This window comes from Silene latifolia, chromosome X (genome assembly GCF_048544455.1).
Source record: "Silene latifolia isolate original U9 population chromosome X, ASM4854445v1, whole genome shotgun sequence".
Taxonomy (NCBI): Eukaryota; Viridiplantae; Streptophyta; class Magnoliopsida; order Caryophyllales; family Caryophyllaceae; genus Silene; species Silene latifolia.
The window spans coordinates 121,589,792-121,609,510 of NC_133537.1; the positions used below are offsets into that span (position 1 = coordinate 121,589,792).

Consider the following 19,719-nt stretch of genomic DNA (forward strand, 5'->3'; position numbering starts at 1 on the left):
GCCGCCACTTCAAGAGGAACTTATGTACTTGTTTTAGCTAATAGCTTTGAGTTATAATTTACATAATTGTTATTATGTACCCACTTTGTCTAAAACATTATTTCCATTTTCGCGAAAGTGGTAATTAAGCCCCTTAACTTTGTTCAATTGTGAAATTAGGCCCCATAAGTTTCAATTTGAGCAATCAAGCCCCTTAAGTTTCAAAAAAAGTGAAATTCAACCCCATTTTTAAAATTTTCACAAAAATTTTAACTAAAAATATTTTATATTAGTATTAAACAATTTATTATATACTAAAAATTACTAATTGTAACTTTACGAAATTGTTCATAATTTATTAATCATTGAAGAACAATTTTACATACATATTTAGTAAATTATTTATAACTTGTATAGTATTCATACATATATATATATAATAAATTGTCTATATACTATAAAATTCAAAAAAAAAAAAAAAATCTCAATATTTAATATAAATATAAAAGTTTTAAAATCATAAAACAAAATATTTTATAATTGATAAATTGTATTAAAAGTGTTTTTAATATAAGAGTTTGGTGAAAATTTTAAAAATGGGGTTGAATTTCACTTTTGGTGAAACTTAAGGGGCTTGATTGCTCCAATTAAAACTTATGGGGCCTAATTTCACAATTGAACAAAGTTAAGGGGCTTAATTACTATGTGAGACATGAAAGGATTTATATTTTGCCATCAAAAATGTATTTTGTTGAAAATAGACATAGTTGTGAGCCATGTCACTTATCTTTATGATATACAAGTTTTAGACACTTCCAACTCAAGCAAAGATATCTTCATAAATACAATCCAAAAGACTCATAACTATTAAACCAAATGAATTGTACATTTGGCTTTTTCGATTAGGTCACATAAATAAGAAACGCGTTAAAAGGCTAGTGTCGACTAGATTTATTGGACCATTTGATTTTCAATCATATGGAATATGCGAATCTTGTCTCCTTTGCAAAATAATTTTTACTCTCTTTAATGGTAAAGGGACACGAGCAAATGATTTGTTGGGACTAATACATACCGATGTATGTGTTCTAATGAGCATCACCACAAGGGGAATTTATGACTACTTCATCACTTTTTAACGATGATTTAAGTAGATATGGGTATATTTACTTAATCAAATATAAAGTGAAGCATTTGAGAAATTTGAGAAATTTGAGGAATTTCTAAAATGACGTAGAGAACCAATTGAACAAAGGACTAAAGCATTACGATCCAATCGTAGTGGCAAAGATCTAAATAATAAATTTGATTTATTAAAGATGGATTATTACCTAGTGTCACTACCCATAAGATCAAACAAATATGAGTTGGTTTTAGTTGTTGAACTCAATTTTGGGAATTTGCAATCCAAAACCGGACAAGTAATATAAAACGGATGGTCAACTAGGAGATACCTAAAATAGAGAGTCTATTCAACAAATGACATCGATAAGACTCGCATATCACATGAATCAAGCTGCCATGATAGGGATGGCCTTTTGAAAGCTTATGCATAATCTAGATAAACTCCTAATACTCCACCATATATATGTTTGTAACTCACAAAGCTATCTCTCAAGAAAATAGATGTATTTCTGAGAGATAGAGTGGGAGTAGATTGGATCGTTACATACATGTCTTATAGTTGAAATGTTACTTTGCGAATGTCATGAAACTATAATCTATAAAGATAGAGTGGGAGCATAGTTCAGTGAGAGTTTAGCACACATGTCTTATTGTTAAAATATTGCTTTGTGAAAGTAATGGTATTATGACCTTATTCCAAATCGACCTTGTTGCATACGAGCCATAGCATTACAATCCAAAAATTGTTACTCAAGAGTATATTTACTTTAAAGCGAGGGTCTCTTTAAAGGTAAATAGAGCTTTAGAGTACTCAAATGCATAAGATTGACATGAAGATGTTGATCAAGATTAATTATGTTAGGAATTGCCGCATTTTATTTTAATGAAGAATGGCAAATAAAAATTCGCTTTTCTAAAATGGGAATTTAGAGAAGAAAGTGTTTGAAACACAAAACCATAGATGAAGATCTAAGAATCCTAACATATTATGCGTAGCTATCTTAAGTGATCACAAGATGGTCTTAAGCTAGCATTAAAGCATTATACTTTTCGTTCATGTGATAATTGTGAATGGTTTCATTCACATGATTGAAGTATCATGATTATACATGAGGTTAAGTGGGAGCTAGAATTTTTTCTCCATGTTTTATATGTTGATAACATATTAATTATTGAGAATAATGTACCAATGCTCTCTTCTGTTAAGAGTGATTGAGAGACTAGGAAAGCGTGCAATATATTCTAAGATTTTTGAATCTATGTGAGAGAATATTGGCATAGAGTTGAGAGTCTTAGGAGGATAAGATCTTTCGTATCAGTTGTACATCAACAAGGTTGAATAGGCTATTCATGTTGATGAAAGTGGGATCACTATGATGGAGTCATACTCATTCACTGAACCTATTAAGTTGTTGATCACATGAAATCATGATTCCGCCATTAGAATGATCATGTATGCCAACAGACGTACACGCCGTGATGAACCATATGCTAGGAGCATAATGAGTCAATAACAAGTTAATTCATGAGATGGTCTTGTGAAAGCCTTAAAGAACAATTGAAGACTTGTTCATATGTTTGGATGATAAACTAAGTTAGGTGTTGAAGGGTTGCACAAACTTTAGTTTCCAAACTTAAAAGGATTTGTTGTAATCCTAGGATGTCTTATTGACTAAGGAGTAAGAGACTAAAAGGGTGTTTTAGTTTCGCGCATTGCAAATACTACAAAAGGAATCTAAGTTAATTGTGATAAAATAGTCAACGTAGGGATTAAGGGTGAATCCCTCTACAAATGACTTTATCACAAGTTATGCGATAACAGTGGGAGCATCTTTCAAGTTAAAGAACCCAAGTCTAGTAAGAAGACTAGACAAATACTTAGAAATAAATTCAAGTTATTAGAAATAACATTGAATAGAAGGAAATAGCAATTGAAAAAGTTGGAATATATGGATATCGGGTATATCCACTTGCCAAACTTTTATTGCATTTTAACTAGTGTTAATATTACACTAAAGATTATAGGATATGAAGTAGTAATAGTGTATTGACTATTTATATGTGTTAATCGCATTTATCGTTTGAGTTTTATTAAACTCACCCGTTACCTTGTTATATCCAAATGGGTTGTAGAGACAAATTGAACCCCATTAAAGTGAACTGGATTGACATGGTATTCGCCCCTAATTACTTATATGAGGTGACGTCTCGAAGTGACTAGAGTGTGATGTGATTGATGGCAAGTTCAAGTGTCATAGAGTCATATGGGATGACTAGTCGATCACATAGGCAAACTGTATGGGACACTCTGTTGGGCAGTGACCGCTTATAGAGTTCTGGTAATTCATAAAGCTTGGTCGTAGCAAGAGCTTCTATAGTATTCTTGTGAGTCAATTCTTTTGACTAGAGACTATTCGCCCAAGTTGGCACAAATTTCTGATTAGCTTTGATTTATACTCTACGGCTATCGTAAATGAGGTCAAATGGGTATATTTTGGGTTATGATGAACTGTGGCTGAACAAAGGGAATAGTGCGATAGGAATTGTCCACCCCTTGTCAGGGTTGTTTGAAATCTCAAGGCCACTCGAGGATTAGTTAACTGGAAATTCGTGGCCACGCTCGGAAGGTATCTATGGTAGATAATTCCGATCAGACAGTTACTCTCCAGATCGAGGAAACCACTCAAGATATGATCAAGTGCAAGTACGACCTGCAAGACACCTTGAATTGAGTGGGAGATTGTAATCGGACAAGAGAATTGGCGACGCACACTTGTCTCGGACAAGTGGGAGATTGTTGGAAAATGTGTCCTCAAAAATAGTGCATTCACATGATTTAACATCATAATTAAATCTCATAATAAGAATACGTAAGGGATGATTCATTTATATAGTCAACTGATCAACATTAATCGGTAACGATTGGCTTGCTAGAGTTTGACGTTACTGTCGTAGGACGGTGGTGGTCAGTTGATCCCTTAAGGTCACACCTAAAGGATGATGCCCTAATCAGTAAAGGTGATTAATTGTATGACGATACAAGTTGATCAATTCCTTAAAATTGTACAATTCAATTTGTGAGAGAGAATGTTTATATCTTATTGTAATGGGATTCAATAAGATTTATTTTAGTAATTGAAATGCTTTATTACTAAAATTGTTTATTGTTTGAGAAACAATAGAGATGAGAATGAATGGTTAATTATAATTACAAGATGTTGTGAATTATAATTATATGATCCATTTTATTTATGTGATCAAGTATCACTAGTCAAATTGTTGTATGTAATTTAGTTAATTTATAAAATGATATTTATGTGAAAAATATGCATTAAATTAATTAATAACATGTAACATACTACATGTAAAATATTGTGTAACAAATGACAAATTGACAAAATAAAATGGTAGTCCATTTTAAGAGGAGAAACCGGTTTTGGGTAGTATCAAATGACTTTTGTTTGTTTGCATTTGTTCATAGTGTATGACATATGTGATGAGTACACTAGCCTAGTCTTACACCTAGTGTTTAGATAAGAACAAAAGGGAAAAGTGAAAGACCAAATATTGGTCTCCCATCCTCCCAAAACAGTGACCCCCTCCTGTATACTAGAGAATTATTATTCTCTATTAATTCATCTAATGCACATTCATTCATTCATGCATACCTCTCTCATACTTTGTTCATCTTTTCCAAAATTAGATAAATCATGATCCAAATTGTTCAAATCAAATTACTAATATTATTAGTGTAATATATGAGTACTAGTAATCAATTTTAAGGTAAACTACTAAACAAATATCTAGCAAATATTATTTAGTAGAGATAAGGGATAATCTTGGGCGCAATCAAGGGGAGTGGCTTCTATACTTGGAGTCCTTGGAGGATCATCTTAATACTCATCATAGCTCAAGAACAAGTGCAGGTATGAGACCTTACTTGTGCCCACAAAACCGAAATTAACAATGTAAGGGACATTGTTTTCTTATCAATCTCTTATTTTGTTATGCATGCACTAGATCTAAGGAACATAAAATTAAAGGTTAATTAGTTCACTATTAGAGGAGTCTAATAATAGGTTAATAAACCTAACAGCAACATGTTACACGGAATAACTAGATAACAACTTTATGAATTTCGTACCCTACCACTACTCATGAGGTCAGAACCTCACACAATTACTTACACACATCATAGCCCCATAATCAAATCTAACTAGCTAATCCTGATCACGTAAGTTACCATTTGGTAAGGTATATCGCTAACACCAGGTTAAACTCATAAGCCCTTCATAACACCTTCTCCCATCCACCTAATTACCACTTCCTAACCATTGTAACCATATCATTAATACTGAACTACCAGCAAACGCCTCCTATATCCACACCTTATACTCCCTCACACCCATACACACCAATCCAGCCTCCACAAAATCAACCTCTTTACAACGGCTAACTTCCCTATTTAACACCATCTTTAACCACTAGTGACAACACCACGACACCACCATATTCCGTTTCACTATTCTCTCATAATCACCTCTAAATATAATAGTTGCTTTCCTATCTTCGGTTACCATCCCAAATAACGAACATCAAATCCATCAACAAAATTACCTCAGCATTCATTCCCATAATGTCCTCGATTGTATCGTCACCTATCTCACCATCGAAGTCTCATACCTTGCAAACACTCTACCAACTTATTACTCCCCTAATTCCGCAAAACTCATGACTAACATGTCGTCTTGAAATTCCTATATAACCCTTAACTCACACCTTCATGATAGTATCATACATCTCCCTGATTCCTTACTCTCGTGCCCCATAACTTTTGCAAACTTTCACTCGACTTCCTCTCATCCTTCTTGTCCCATTGCACTTGACACGCCCATAATCCACTCAATGGTTTCTCCTTAATTGATTACATCTTCCTTTAACGTCTCCAGAAATCAAGATTCACCTCATTCCGTTACTTCCCAAAGAATTATACACTAGGCTCACCTCCTAGTAATCCAAATTCCCTAACACAACCACTACATAAAAATCCACATTGCGGCATCCATCGACCTATGCTCACTAAACACCATTTCTTTCCATTCTTCTATCACGGCTTTCCAGTACACATATCCACCACCAACGTAGTCATACCCATGTCCCTCCATTAGACCCCTACATATCCCAAATTACCACAATTCACATCCCTCATTTCAAACTTTTCATTCCCACATTCCTCGGAAGTACATTACCCCTTGACCATATACACTTATCACTACATTACTCAAGCTCACAACTATAACACCCACCATACCCCACAAAATGTGCTCCTTGCCTAAGTAAGCTCATCAATTTCACTTCCTCTTTCCACTATCCACCACAACCATGTATAACCACATGTCCTTCCCCATACACCAAACTCACACCCATCATAAGGTGGTACTCTCCACGTCATAGGATCTGGTAACTTACATATCATGACCAACACATATGTAACATAATGCTTTAAGACCCAAGACAAACGTAAGCACATAGTCTACGACTCAAAACAAATATCACATACGCCAAAGAGGTACTCGGTCGAGTACCTGGAAGTACTCGGTCAAATACGAGCTACTCGGTCGAGTATACTGACAACTCGGCCGAGTAATCCAACTCCAGTAGCTGATCAAAAATGGACATAAAGCATACTCGGTCGAGTACCTCAGGTACTCGGTCGAGTACTACCTCTATTCGGACGAGTGGTCATCTTCCAGTGGCTACTGAAAAATAAAAAACACCGAACTCGGTCGAGTTCCAGTGATACTCGACCGAGTATCGCGTACTTGGTCGAGTACCTGAGGTACTCAGTCGAGTACCCTGCGCAATTCTCAGCTGCGTCTAGTTTTTGTACAACGGTCATATCTTCCTCAATTCTTGGTCATTTTGGGTGTGTGACTTATTGTTAGAATCGTAAGAGAACAAGTTATCACCTCCAATTGGAATCACATCAATATCATTCCTAGAACTCGCCTTATGATCATTTAAAGACAGCCCTTCAATAATCGGAGTTCATACAAATCAAATTTCCTTAACAAATCAACTTTAACTTTAACAATTCAAACAATAGCAACTCAACACTCTTAAAACCAGTAACCAGGGTGAACCTTTATCGTACGAACATATAAATTAAACGTAACATGCCATACTACATCCAATTTATATCTTCACTCCATTTCCATATACTCTACATCATGATACTTCACCTTTTATAAACATATATACATTCACTTTACACACACATACATAGAACACGCATACACATAACGATCCCCTTGGTACACCCCGTAGTGACCGTTTCGAAGTTGTAAGGGCAACATTGCGGTATTAGGACGTCTCCCAAACCTTTGCGGTAGCTCCAAACAATCCTACCCGGATTCATTTTAGTTAGACACCCTATGTTCATTTTGTTCATTTGTTTTAGGTTCCAAAATCATCGCTCTGATACCACTTTGTAACACCCCCATACACCAAGGTGCCTTCCCAAGACAACCTTAGCATATCAAAGTGCTACCATCTCGGTTGCCCAAGGTAAAGTATATCAAATATACCATCAAAGAACATTTATTAAAAGTACAAAAAGGTTTAAAAAAAATATAACTGATGTCCAGAACAAAACTGTTACAACTCCGAAAGCAACCAAAATAAACTAATGTTCAAGCGACACCGAAAGCTAGCTAAGCTCAAGGTGATGACTCGGCCCTATCCAGAACCCGCGAGCTACATCCACAGCCATTACCTACTAAACCAACTGCTCACCATCCCTGAATAGATCACCACAGTTTTGAAAAAAAATGGGTCAGTCAACTGCATAACCAGAATAAGAAATCACAAACACAAACTAATACACAAGTTAATCCAAACTGCAGTAACCATCCTCCAAACTCCAATAGTAACCAGTAACCGACTACACACCGAAGTGTGTAGCCCTGCCATGCTCCCATCGCAACGGGAAACCCATACCGCTAGTGGGGGATCGCAGCCTTGCCCACCTAAGCTCCTCTCATCGCAACTAGCGAACCCAGGAATGTGCACACCCCCCTTGTGACGGGAGCCACAAGGGGAGAACTTGGGTGTGAAGACTATCTCCCGAAAATGGCTTCACCAACAGTAACCAATAACCAGAGATATCACAATCAACCACAATCACAATAATAATACCAACCAATCAACACAAATGCCATCTTATTACCAATTATGCAATCAACTAAGTAGGGAAACCCTACCTTTTCGCAATCCAAGCACTTACACAAGTAACTGCAATAGCAAACCTCCATGGAACCATCTCCTATAAGTAATAATCACATACAGTTACTAACTACCCTTCAATTAACCGATATAGTATGCCCAATTACCAATTCCCCCAATTTTCCCAAATTAGTGTTTACTTAACTATAAGAATAACAATAAATCAACAAGCATAAGACACTTACTACTGCGATTGACACGGAATAAGATGCTAAAACTCAAGATCTAACAACCTTTGCCTTGGAGATGATTAGAATGATTAGAGAGGCAGTGTACGTAGTTTATATTTGAGAAAAGAGATTAAAAAATGATTAGAAACTGTTAACACGCCTTTATATACTTCTCCAATTATTTTAATCAAAACCGCGGAAAACTAACCCGTCAGATCGGGTACTCGGTCGAGTACCTGAAGTACTCGGCCAAGTATGACCTACTTGACCGAGTTCCTCAATACTCGGCCGATTACACCCAAAACACTAGCTTGTTTAAAAGCACTCGACAACTTACTAGACCGAGTATGGCCTACTCGACCGAGTAAGCTGAGACCAGAAAACCATGGTATTACAACCATAGTCTTTTAAATCCTTGAGTTAGATCAATTTTCTTACTTACTTGTTAATTGTTTCTCTTGCATTAGTTGTAGTTATCATTAGTCACCAATCAATTGCTTTTGGCTAGAATTAAACTAGGATAAATTAAACCGTCTTAGAACCATAGATATCGTCCCTTGGGATTCAACCCTTGCAATATACAACGATCACTCGTTCACTTGTGAGGTTAATATAAATTTACAACATTCATGCACGGGATATATAGACAATTTATTTTATAATAATTTATTATTTGTAGATTTTAAATTGACACATAATTAATTTTTTATATTTTAATATGAGAATAAAAAAGAAAATGGAAAACTAATGAAAAGAATTGAGTAAATTCCTGAAATATGTATTTTAATAAAACTTTTTTACCACATACTCCGTTACTAATAAATAATTCCAATTTATAAATTTTCTCAAATAGTTTTAATGAATTTTGTTTTCACGACATTAATAATATCAATTCAGAATTTTTTTATACTTCGTACTAATTAAGTACATGTTATGTTTTTTTATACGAAAATAATAATATCAATTTGTAGGTTTTTCATATACAAATATTTAGATTTCTATACCAGGCTTTTTTTAATTAAATGAATATAATTTAGTTCAAAAAATATTATAGTGATTAAAAGATTGTATGTTAATTAAAAGATAATAATTTAATCAAAAGAAAGTCTTGTTTCCTTATCTAAGAGATTCCTATTGGAGGGAAAATGTTTGAGAATTTTTATTCTCTTAGCATAAGTATATAGGAGGATTGAATTATAACATTTAAACAAAAATTATACTTCCATATATTATTAGTAGCCAATTTGGCAAACTTACATTTTATACTTTTACCCTTTTTAAATCTCTACCAATCTCGGTCTCACTAATTCCTAGCCATAGAACATCGCTACCACCATGGATATCGTTATCGCCATGACATCATCGGAAAATCGTTATCACCAACCACCTCTATTTCAACCCACATGATTCGTTTACTACTAGTAGATTCTCATGGACCAACTTTGATCGTATGCACTGTGATAGTTTTCTAGTTTCCAATAAATTCATAATTAAATCTTATGTCACTTCTTTTTTTAATTAATTTCATGATGGTGGCACTAAATCTGTAATTATAAGATAGATGAATCACTTTGTGGGGTAGATGACTAATTTGTGGCAATTAAACAAGGGTTGAGCGATTAATTGGAGAAGAAAGATGGATAAAAGGTTGTTGTAAAGTAGTAGACATATTTGGGTACTAAATAAAATTGTGGGGTTAATTTGCACCATAGTGTGAACTTGCGGGGCTAATATGCACATAATGAAAGTCATGGGGGTGATTTGCATATAAGACTAAACGTATGGGGGTTATTTGCTACTTTCTCGCTTAAACAACTTAATTGCTCTCTTAATTAATTAAATTTTATCCCCAGATAACTGACCTAGTGAACCCGATCCCTAAACTTATTAATCTTATTGAATTCATCTTTTACTTTACTGCAATTAGTTTAGAAATAAACAAATCAAACCTTCAAGAAATTGTTACATTAAGACGGACTGAAGAACTAGCAAATAGACCACTACCACCTCCCTGTGTATATGATGCCCTACTTACCACTGATTATTAGTTAGTACTGAATTATATTTACTTTGATTTAGGGGACACGACTTTACCCTTGTCAAATTTGGCGTCGTTGCCAGGGAGGCAACTATTCTCTATTTATTTTTTCTTAGTTTGTCTTTTGTCTCATGGAACTCCAGTTCCTTGAGACTGTTTTTATATTTTCCTTGTTAGTTTCGTGAATCCCCAGGTCTAACAGGTCGGAGATTGTAACTTTTGATCCCGAACCCGAAAAGACGTTTCGCTGTAGACGGAATTTTCAGAGAGAAATCAGTCAAGTGGAAGACTTGAGTACACTTGAAGCCGACTACGAGCAATTCACTTTTGCAGAAAATATGTCCTTTTAAGAGGACAAAATAGTTTCTGATGCCAAAGATCCAGTTCCTGTGATAATCAAGATGCCTACACTTGATAGTCATTCCGAGCCTACTCTTACTTCTATTCCAAAAGGATTCAAGCTTTCCACTACAATTTGGCGGAGGCTTTACTGAAGATCCTGGTAAGCATATGGAGACCTTTACCGACTACTGCTGCTCCATTTCATTAACTGCTGGAGTAACTTAGAACAAGGTAAAGCAGTTGTTATTTCATTTCTCTCTATCCAAGGGATAATGCGAGAGAGTGGCTTAGTGATCTAGATATGGAGACTCATGCCATTACTGACTGGAATTCGCTAACTCTTGCATTCTACAAGAGATATTACCCACCACAGAGGACTAACGCTATAAGAGGTCAGATTACAAGCTTCAAACAAGGACATACTAAAGATTTGAATTAATCATGGATTCGCTTCAAGAGATTGGTCCGTACCATTCTTCACCATGGGTTTCAACAGTGGTTTCTTTGCAATCAGTTTTACAATGGGTTGTATGATGATCATTGAACTCTCCTTGGTTCTTCTACTAATTGAAGATTTCAGAACAATACCAATGATGTAACACCCCCTTCTGACCCGGCCAAGGTAATTGGGAGATGTTACCGTCTCGATTTCCCAAGGCAGTGAAATCGGAATTACAATTAAGAAACCCTTTATATAAATAACAAGTTTGGTGTTTTACATAATAATGAATGAATGAATAAAATATGAACTATATAACTTGACTACCATCTATTTTATCTATCAACTATCCAAGTACTCGATTCCAAGTCCAAAGCGCGGCCCGAACCCAAATCACGTCAACAAGAAAAACCTGTACTCAAACTGTTCCTCATATGATCGGAAATATCATATGGATCAACACATGCCACCCCGAAAATAGGTGACAATTTATACACAACACAAACACGTCAGCTTCAATAAATAAACCTAAGACACGACACACTATATATAAGTATGCAACATGACAAAGACGTGTATGAGACACTATTGTACAATCACCATGCCGGTACCGGGACACGCTCAGACGTACTCACAACCACCGGTGTCAGGGACACGCCCACAACACCACACCTCAGAAATAGGTATGGGGACACGCCCAGAAGTACCAGGTCCGGCAACAAACCGGATCCCCTACCAAACGTCGTGCCTCAACCACACGAGTCCCTCTGTACTCAAGTCATTAATGTGCACATCCCTCTTTGAGTGGGAAGCTAGGCGACTCAAGCGTAAGACGGCCTCCCAATCGTCTTACATCTCCACAATAACAATCACGTCCTCAATATATATATATATATATATATATATATATATATATATATATATATATATATATATATATATATATATATATATATATATATATATATATATATATATATATATATATATATATATATATATATATATATATATATATATATATATATATATATATATAGGATCCCGTGTGAACTAAATTATGGTGCGAACCGTACGGACTCACTCAGACAGTCCAAATTAAGCAAATAATAAAAGACCAAAATTAGTTTCTCGGCCCATAATAAGGTAAACCTCACCTAACTTTTCAAGTCACATTCCATATTTATCTACTCCCTTCCCTGGCAACACACTCTCGCTGGCGGCCACCGGAGCTCCGACCACATTTAATTGCCACAATTAATGAGATCGACGACTCACCACACATGATGCCTTTTTTTCGCATCCCAACCTCCTCCACCACAACCTCCTTTCTGACTCACTACCACCGGCGACCTCCGACGAAATATACTTCCCCCATTAACCCCATTTTACATTATACCGTATTTCTATTTTGTTTTTTGGTATATTTATTAAAAATTTGATTGAAAAATACCAGATTTAGGAATTTATAATCAATGTGGTCGGGTGATAGTATAAAATAGTGATATGGTGAATAGTGAGACCGAGTGACTGACGCCGGAGTAGTGCGTCATTTGCGGTGTTGACGACAGCGGTTGTGTGAGGTGGTAAAGACTGGGTGATGTGGGAGTGCGATGTAAGAGCGTGTATCACCAGATCGTCGCTAGAGTATGTCAGCCCATATCGGTTTTCGGGATGTGGGAGTATTAAGAAGTGTATCTGGAAGCATTAAGAGATGTATCTGGAAGTATTAAGTAGTGTATCTGGATAGTTCATTTCTTTAACAGTCATTGCCGTCGGTATAGCAACCTCATGTTGACTTTGCCAGAACTTCTCTAGCCCTCCCATTTTTTCATTCCTCTATTCTCTGATGCAAACGAAGTGCCGCCGCAGTGTTCCTCTTCTACTGTAGATCTCCTAAAAATAATGGGGAATTTTGTTTTGAAAAAATAACAGCAATTGTGGCTTAGTCGACGAATGTCGAGTCTAAAAACATCCTCGTCATCGAAGGTTAAGTCTGCCAATGATGGTGGTGTGGACGGCGAGGTCACAGCGGTGGATTGGGGCTGTCCATGGAGGCTGGTGATGTCGACGTTGTTTGGGTGGTCGGTGATGTCGAAGGTGATTTATAAGGTTAATGGTGATGTGGTCAGCATTGGTCATGGTGGCTGGACGGTGACAGCTGGTGATTGTCATCGTAAGAGGTGATGGTTGGAGGTGGGTGCATAAAGTAAAGCCCCTGGATACACAACCTACTATTTCGAGATACATAAATGGATGTGTGTATCCGGAAGTATTGTTTTGTGTATCCGGAAGTATGAACTTGTGTATCCGAAAGTATTATACTGTGTATCCGGAAGTACTATCTTCGATGTACGAACTCAATAAGAATTCCAAAATATACAGGTGAACATATGGTTTCTAATGCTAATAAAAAAATGTATAGGTGAGCATATGGTTTCTAATTCTAATAAGCTTGGCCGAGGATGATTTGGCACTGTTTATAAGGTATGTCACATGCAATTACCAGGAAGGTCTAATTGTGATTATGTTTAATTCCGCCGTTGTTGAGGCTTAGTTGATTTATCTCTGTGACATATGCAAGGTTTACTTTCCAGTGGGAGATAGCAGTTGAAAGGGCTCGCTAAGAATTTTGGGCAAGGCGAACTTGAATTCAAAAATGAGCTTAGTATATGAACTCAGGCTGCTAGGTTTCGGCTTGAAAAGAAATGAAAGGCTTCTGATCTATGAATTTGTTCCAAACAGAAGCTTAGATCACTTCTTATTTGGTATGTTTGTGCAATGTTGGAACTGTCACGTGAGCATTTTGTATTGTGATAACTCTTAATCTTTATCTCTTATGTAAGCATGATTGTAAACCCACTCGTTATAAATCCCAATATTCGAAAAAAGTTATTTTTAGGGGTTTTGGGTAAATAACATGCACTTTTTGCTGGTGAAACAGCTTTGTTAGACTTTTTTAGTATATATAAAATTGTAGATCACACTACAAAATGCTCTTTGTCCAGGTAAAATAAAAATAATTTACAGGTGATCTTTTTTTTTCTGAATGCGGTGGTGCGTAATTTTTTGCGGCAGTAGGGATTCCAGTGGTACGTCATTTTCGATGGCAGTGGGGATTGTGGTGGTGCGTCATTGTTGGTGGCAGGGGGAGTGGTAATGTATGCCAACTGGATGATGATAGGGCTTAGGTGTAACACCTCCATTTATTCAGGAGCCTTTAGCTAGACATTCCCAAATAATTAGGACTGTTACCATCTCGGTTTCCCGAGGTAGTGAATAACAAAGTACAACAATACCAAATTACTTTAAATTAAAACTTAGCGATTACATGTTTATTACAAATTAACCAACTAAAACTTAATATAAAAACATTTACAACTCGCAGCGGAAATAAATAAAGTGATGTAATTGTTCTATGTGATCTAGACTTCAACTATGGTCCAAGTCGAGCTCTCATCCCAATGCTCCCGAGTCAGCTAATCTTTAGTACCTGTCAAATATGCTCCCCATCGTAGGTGTTCACGAATACACAGTCAACCACGAGGTTGAGTAGGAATAAATACTAACAACAAAAACATGCGATAAACAATCCAATTTCTTTTTTCATTGCACAACCCCCTGACAACGTGCTCCTTTCTTTTACTTACTCGTTACACTAATCATCCCGCCAATCCCTGGTCGGGGCAGCCTCAACCCGAAGGTGAGTAAATACACACTACATTACCAAAGATAATGTCTGCCTCAACATATAGTTGATTAATATCCACCAGATGGCCTGCAGACCAATCTGGGGTCTGCCTCGAGTAAACACGATAAATATCGTCTGCCAGAATAAATCTGAAATACGTCACCCGAAGGCTCTTACCATGACGTTTGCCAATATAACCGCAATAATAATCTACATCACCACGAAGGGATGTCTGCCAGTATTAAACTGAATAACCAATGCAATAACAGTAATTCCATCATAACTAACCCAACCAACATATACAATATAATTCTCTCTTCCAACAATTTCAATGATATCAACCAACACAATTCTCATATGATCAATTCACTTTAATATAAATCATCCAACAAACATTATCGAGTAAAAGTTGAGTAGGATTTATCCCTACCTGATAAGCGATTCCAATAAAGCAGCTAAAGCAATCCAAATAATTAAAGCAATCCGAAGCCGATTATAATTCCTTCACGAATCGATCTATCATAAATATTATAAATTTTTCCATCAATTATTAATTATTACCTTCCATTATTAATTAGTAATTTATAAATTATATTAATTAATCAAATTAATTATTATTATTATTATTATTAAAGGTCCACGTATTAAAACCCGCTTTAATTACCAACCCGAGTCAAATAGATAAAACCCAAACCCATAAAATAATACCCAAAACCCACATAATCCCGTGAAACACCCATATTAACAAGGCTAAAACTGAGTCTAACACTCCACCAAAACCCATCCCTCACGACTCCCCTAGCCACCATCAGCTCCACCCAAGCCTACCACAACCTAGCCCGGATCACGGTGTACCCCGACGACCACCAAACACCCCCTTAACCACCCTAACCAGGCCAGAAAACCACGCCCTAACCACCATATAACAAACGGTGCCAACCATACCGAAAACCCGACATAACAACAACACCAACTACACCTTCACCCTTAACCACCCTCACGCCCACCAGCACCACCTGAAACAACCCCTGACCCGACATAACCAGTCATGACCAACCACCGTGCCCTAGTTACTCTACCCACAATACCCACGACAACCACACCCACGACCACATACAGCAACAATAAACCTTTCGGACTTCCGGCAAACACCACGCAAAATAGCCCATTTAACCACCCATGACCACCCTTTGTGGTCTACTCACCTCCCACAACCTCACACGACAACAGGCCAACACCGACAGCAACAATAAACACCCATCCTCCCCTGTTTCACGATTTCAGGCCACCACCAGCACCAACCACCTTCTGCCGCCACGCCAACACCACCACCATGGTCGACTAACTACCCCCGTCACAACCCACCTTACCCAGGTCAAGACTCGGCCAATAGGGAGTTCAATTACCCATCCCAAACCCCACGATCAACTCGCAACACCTCCCTGACCAGCCACATTTAGCCGCCTGCCACCGCCACCCTAAGCCTTCCCAGACACCACCACCACACCTATTCCAACCCTTGCAATCCAACGTACCACTCACCAAAGTTTGGTCTGATTCCGTCAAGGTTTGGGTCAGTTTCTTATCGTCTTAAGATCGTCTCACATTCATCTTAATAAGAAAATAAAAGGAGATTAGAATTTGTTACCTATTAATTACCGCTTTCTAATTCCGTCTCCAAAAGCTCCTCCTCTTAATTTGTGATTTATTTCTCAGATTTAATAGGGTATTTATAGTGTAGGAGTATAGAGAATGCGAGGTCAATTAGGAAACTATATAATTTGCCATATTATTAATATTATACAATTACTCTTATTTTTACTATTGTTATTATTATTATTATCGTATTACAATTATTATTATTATAACATAATAATCATTCACTATTACCATATAAATTATCGTATATTATTATTATTATTATTATTATTTATTATTCGATCCCGACAATTACTCTATTAATTTACGCAACATACATGGCCGACCCAAGCCCTATAGCACACGGCCCAACTCCAATTCCATCTTTCTTTATTTTATTATTATATTTATCCCGTCTTATTTTCAGTTTATTAAATATAAATGCCTTTAATTAATTATTCGAATTATGTACATTAGTTATATAAACTTCACTAAATTACGGGGTATTACAGTCTTCCCCCTTTAAAATGAACTTCGTCCCGAAGTTCGCCCAATCATAGTACAATAATATCTATAAACATCCACTCAACTGAGCATCATTCCAACTTGTGGTAACACATTTATCCAATTACTATTATCAACTACACCAACTTATCAAAAGTATCACAACAATAACTCAAAAACATTTGAAGTATCACATTCTATCCCCCTGAGAATAAACTTCGTCCTCGAAGTTCGAGATATCAAACAACGGAAATAATAAAACTACTTATTATAACACCACAAGAACATGAAATACACCTTATAACGAAAACATGTGAATAAATAACAACAGTATATGTAAAACAACTACTATTATCATAACATCGATTAATGGGTAGTTAGATAACAACAACATATGAATTAATAACTTTTTTTTTACTTGTACGTTTATTTCTTACTAACGAAGTCTAATTTAAACATGGATGCAATTAATGTAATTATATATTGTATATAGGTTTAGGGCAACACATTCCACATATCACTAGACATGTCATTCTACTTCACATAATTTACAACATCAAAATATCAATGCGCAATAGATAAGAACAAAACTTACATTTTTTTTTCAAGGCTAATTAAGAAAACATATTACATCTTCAAAAAATCATTAATAAATAATAACACAATTACTTCTTGAGAACCTTTAAGTTTTAGAAAATATAGCGAGTTAACAATGCATGAGAGAAAGAATCAAGTCAAAAACACATAAGGTTAATTTATAATACATTTTACAAACTAATTGGTCGGAACAGAGATTTTACAACAACTTATTAGAAACTTAGGTCAATTTGTAAAAATCACCATATATTGTCAAAAATTTAAATTGCGTCATGGCTTATCAATTTAGAAACTTACATGAGTCTATTAAACAATAGAGTTAAAATTATAACAAATCATTATATAGTTTTTAAATGGCAAACTTTACAACAATATGGCGCGAAAACATAACTGTACAAGAACATTCCGACCACTGTCTACTAAAATATTTATTTCTACTAAACCCTATATTATTTGAATATGAGACCAGTGGCATATGAAATCTAACTCACAAAGGTATTACACATAAAATTTCCGTATAAGGATTTCAAACAGGCAGTAAATGGCTGCCAAAACAATCAAGGGTAAAAATCTTGTGAAATCAACCAAAATCGCATTCTTCACAATTCCACACAACAATTGATATTTCACATGCTTAACCATATTCAATCCTTCCACATGCATGCCCACATACTTCCTCATATCAACATGCTTAAAACAATTCTTAAAAAGAAATCATGTCACACCCCTCCTCCGTAAAATAAGGTTACGCCCCCGTAACCGCAACCATTAATGACAACAATACGCAACCAAGACAAACAAAATTCCTAATAGAAATATACTATATTCATTTTAAATTAACCCACATTCTCAAGTATTCTCTCAAGGTTCCCGGTTCAAAACTGGAAGGGCCAAGATACGAATTAAGGCTAGCTTCTTAACCGCACTAAGAGGAGCTCCTAACAGTTCCTATCCGGGGTTCATTTTAATTAGACACATCCTAAGTTCATTATTATTCATTAGTTAGGCCTATGGATCGTTTTGCTCTGATACCACTTTGTAACACCCCCATTTATTCAGAAGCCTTTAGCTAGACATTCCCAAATAAATAGGACTGTTACCATCTCGGTTTCCCGAGGTAGTGAATAACAAAGTACAACAATACCAAATTACTTTAAATTAAAACTTAGCGATTACATGTTTATTACAAATTAACCAACTAAAACTTAATATAAAAACATTTACAACTCGCAGCGGAAATAAATAAATTGATGTAACTGTTCTATGTGATCTAGACTTCAACTATGGTCCAAGTCGAGCTCTCATCCCAATTCTCCCGAGTCAACTAATCTTTAGTACCTGTCAAATCTGCTCCCCATAAAACGGTTCACCGCAGGTGTTCACGAATAAACAGTCAACCACGAGGTTGAGTAGGAATAAATACTAACAACAAAATCATGCGATAAACAATCCAATTTCTTTTTTCATTGCACAACCCCCTGACAACGTGCTCCTTTCTTTTACTTACTCGTTACACTAATCATCCCGCCAATCCCTGGTCGGGGCAGCCTCAACCCGAAGGTGAGTAAACATACACTACATTACCAAAGGTAATGTCTGCCTCAACATATAGTTGATTAATATCCACCGGATGGCCCGCACCAATGGGGCCTGCCTCGAGTAAACACGATAAATATCGTCTGCCAGAATAAATCTGAAATACATCACCCGAAGGCTCTTACCATGACGTCTGCCAATATAACCGCAATAATAATCTACATCACCACGAAGGGATGTCTGCCAGTATTAAACTGAATAACCAATGCAATAACAGTAATTCCATCATAACTAATCCAACCAACATATACAATATAATTCTCCCTTCCAACAATTTCAATGATATCAACCAACACAATTCTCATATGATCAATTC

The 19,719-nt window shown here is 36.1% G+C and overlaps 1 long non-coding RNA gene across 1 annotated transcript; it reads left to right on the plus strand.

Annotated features, from left to right (window-relative positions):
* The first annotated feature begins 12,474 nt into the window (after positions 1-12,474).
* LOC141621580 (uncharacterized) lies at positions 12,475-14,411 on the plus strand. Its single transcript, XR_012532465.1, has 2 exons — positions 12,475-13,864; positions 13,962-14,411. It is a non-coding gene; the product is annotated as an uncharacterized LOC141621580 (long non-coding RNA).
* The last annotated feature ends 5,308 nt before the right edge of the window (positions 14,412-19,719 follow it).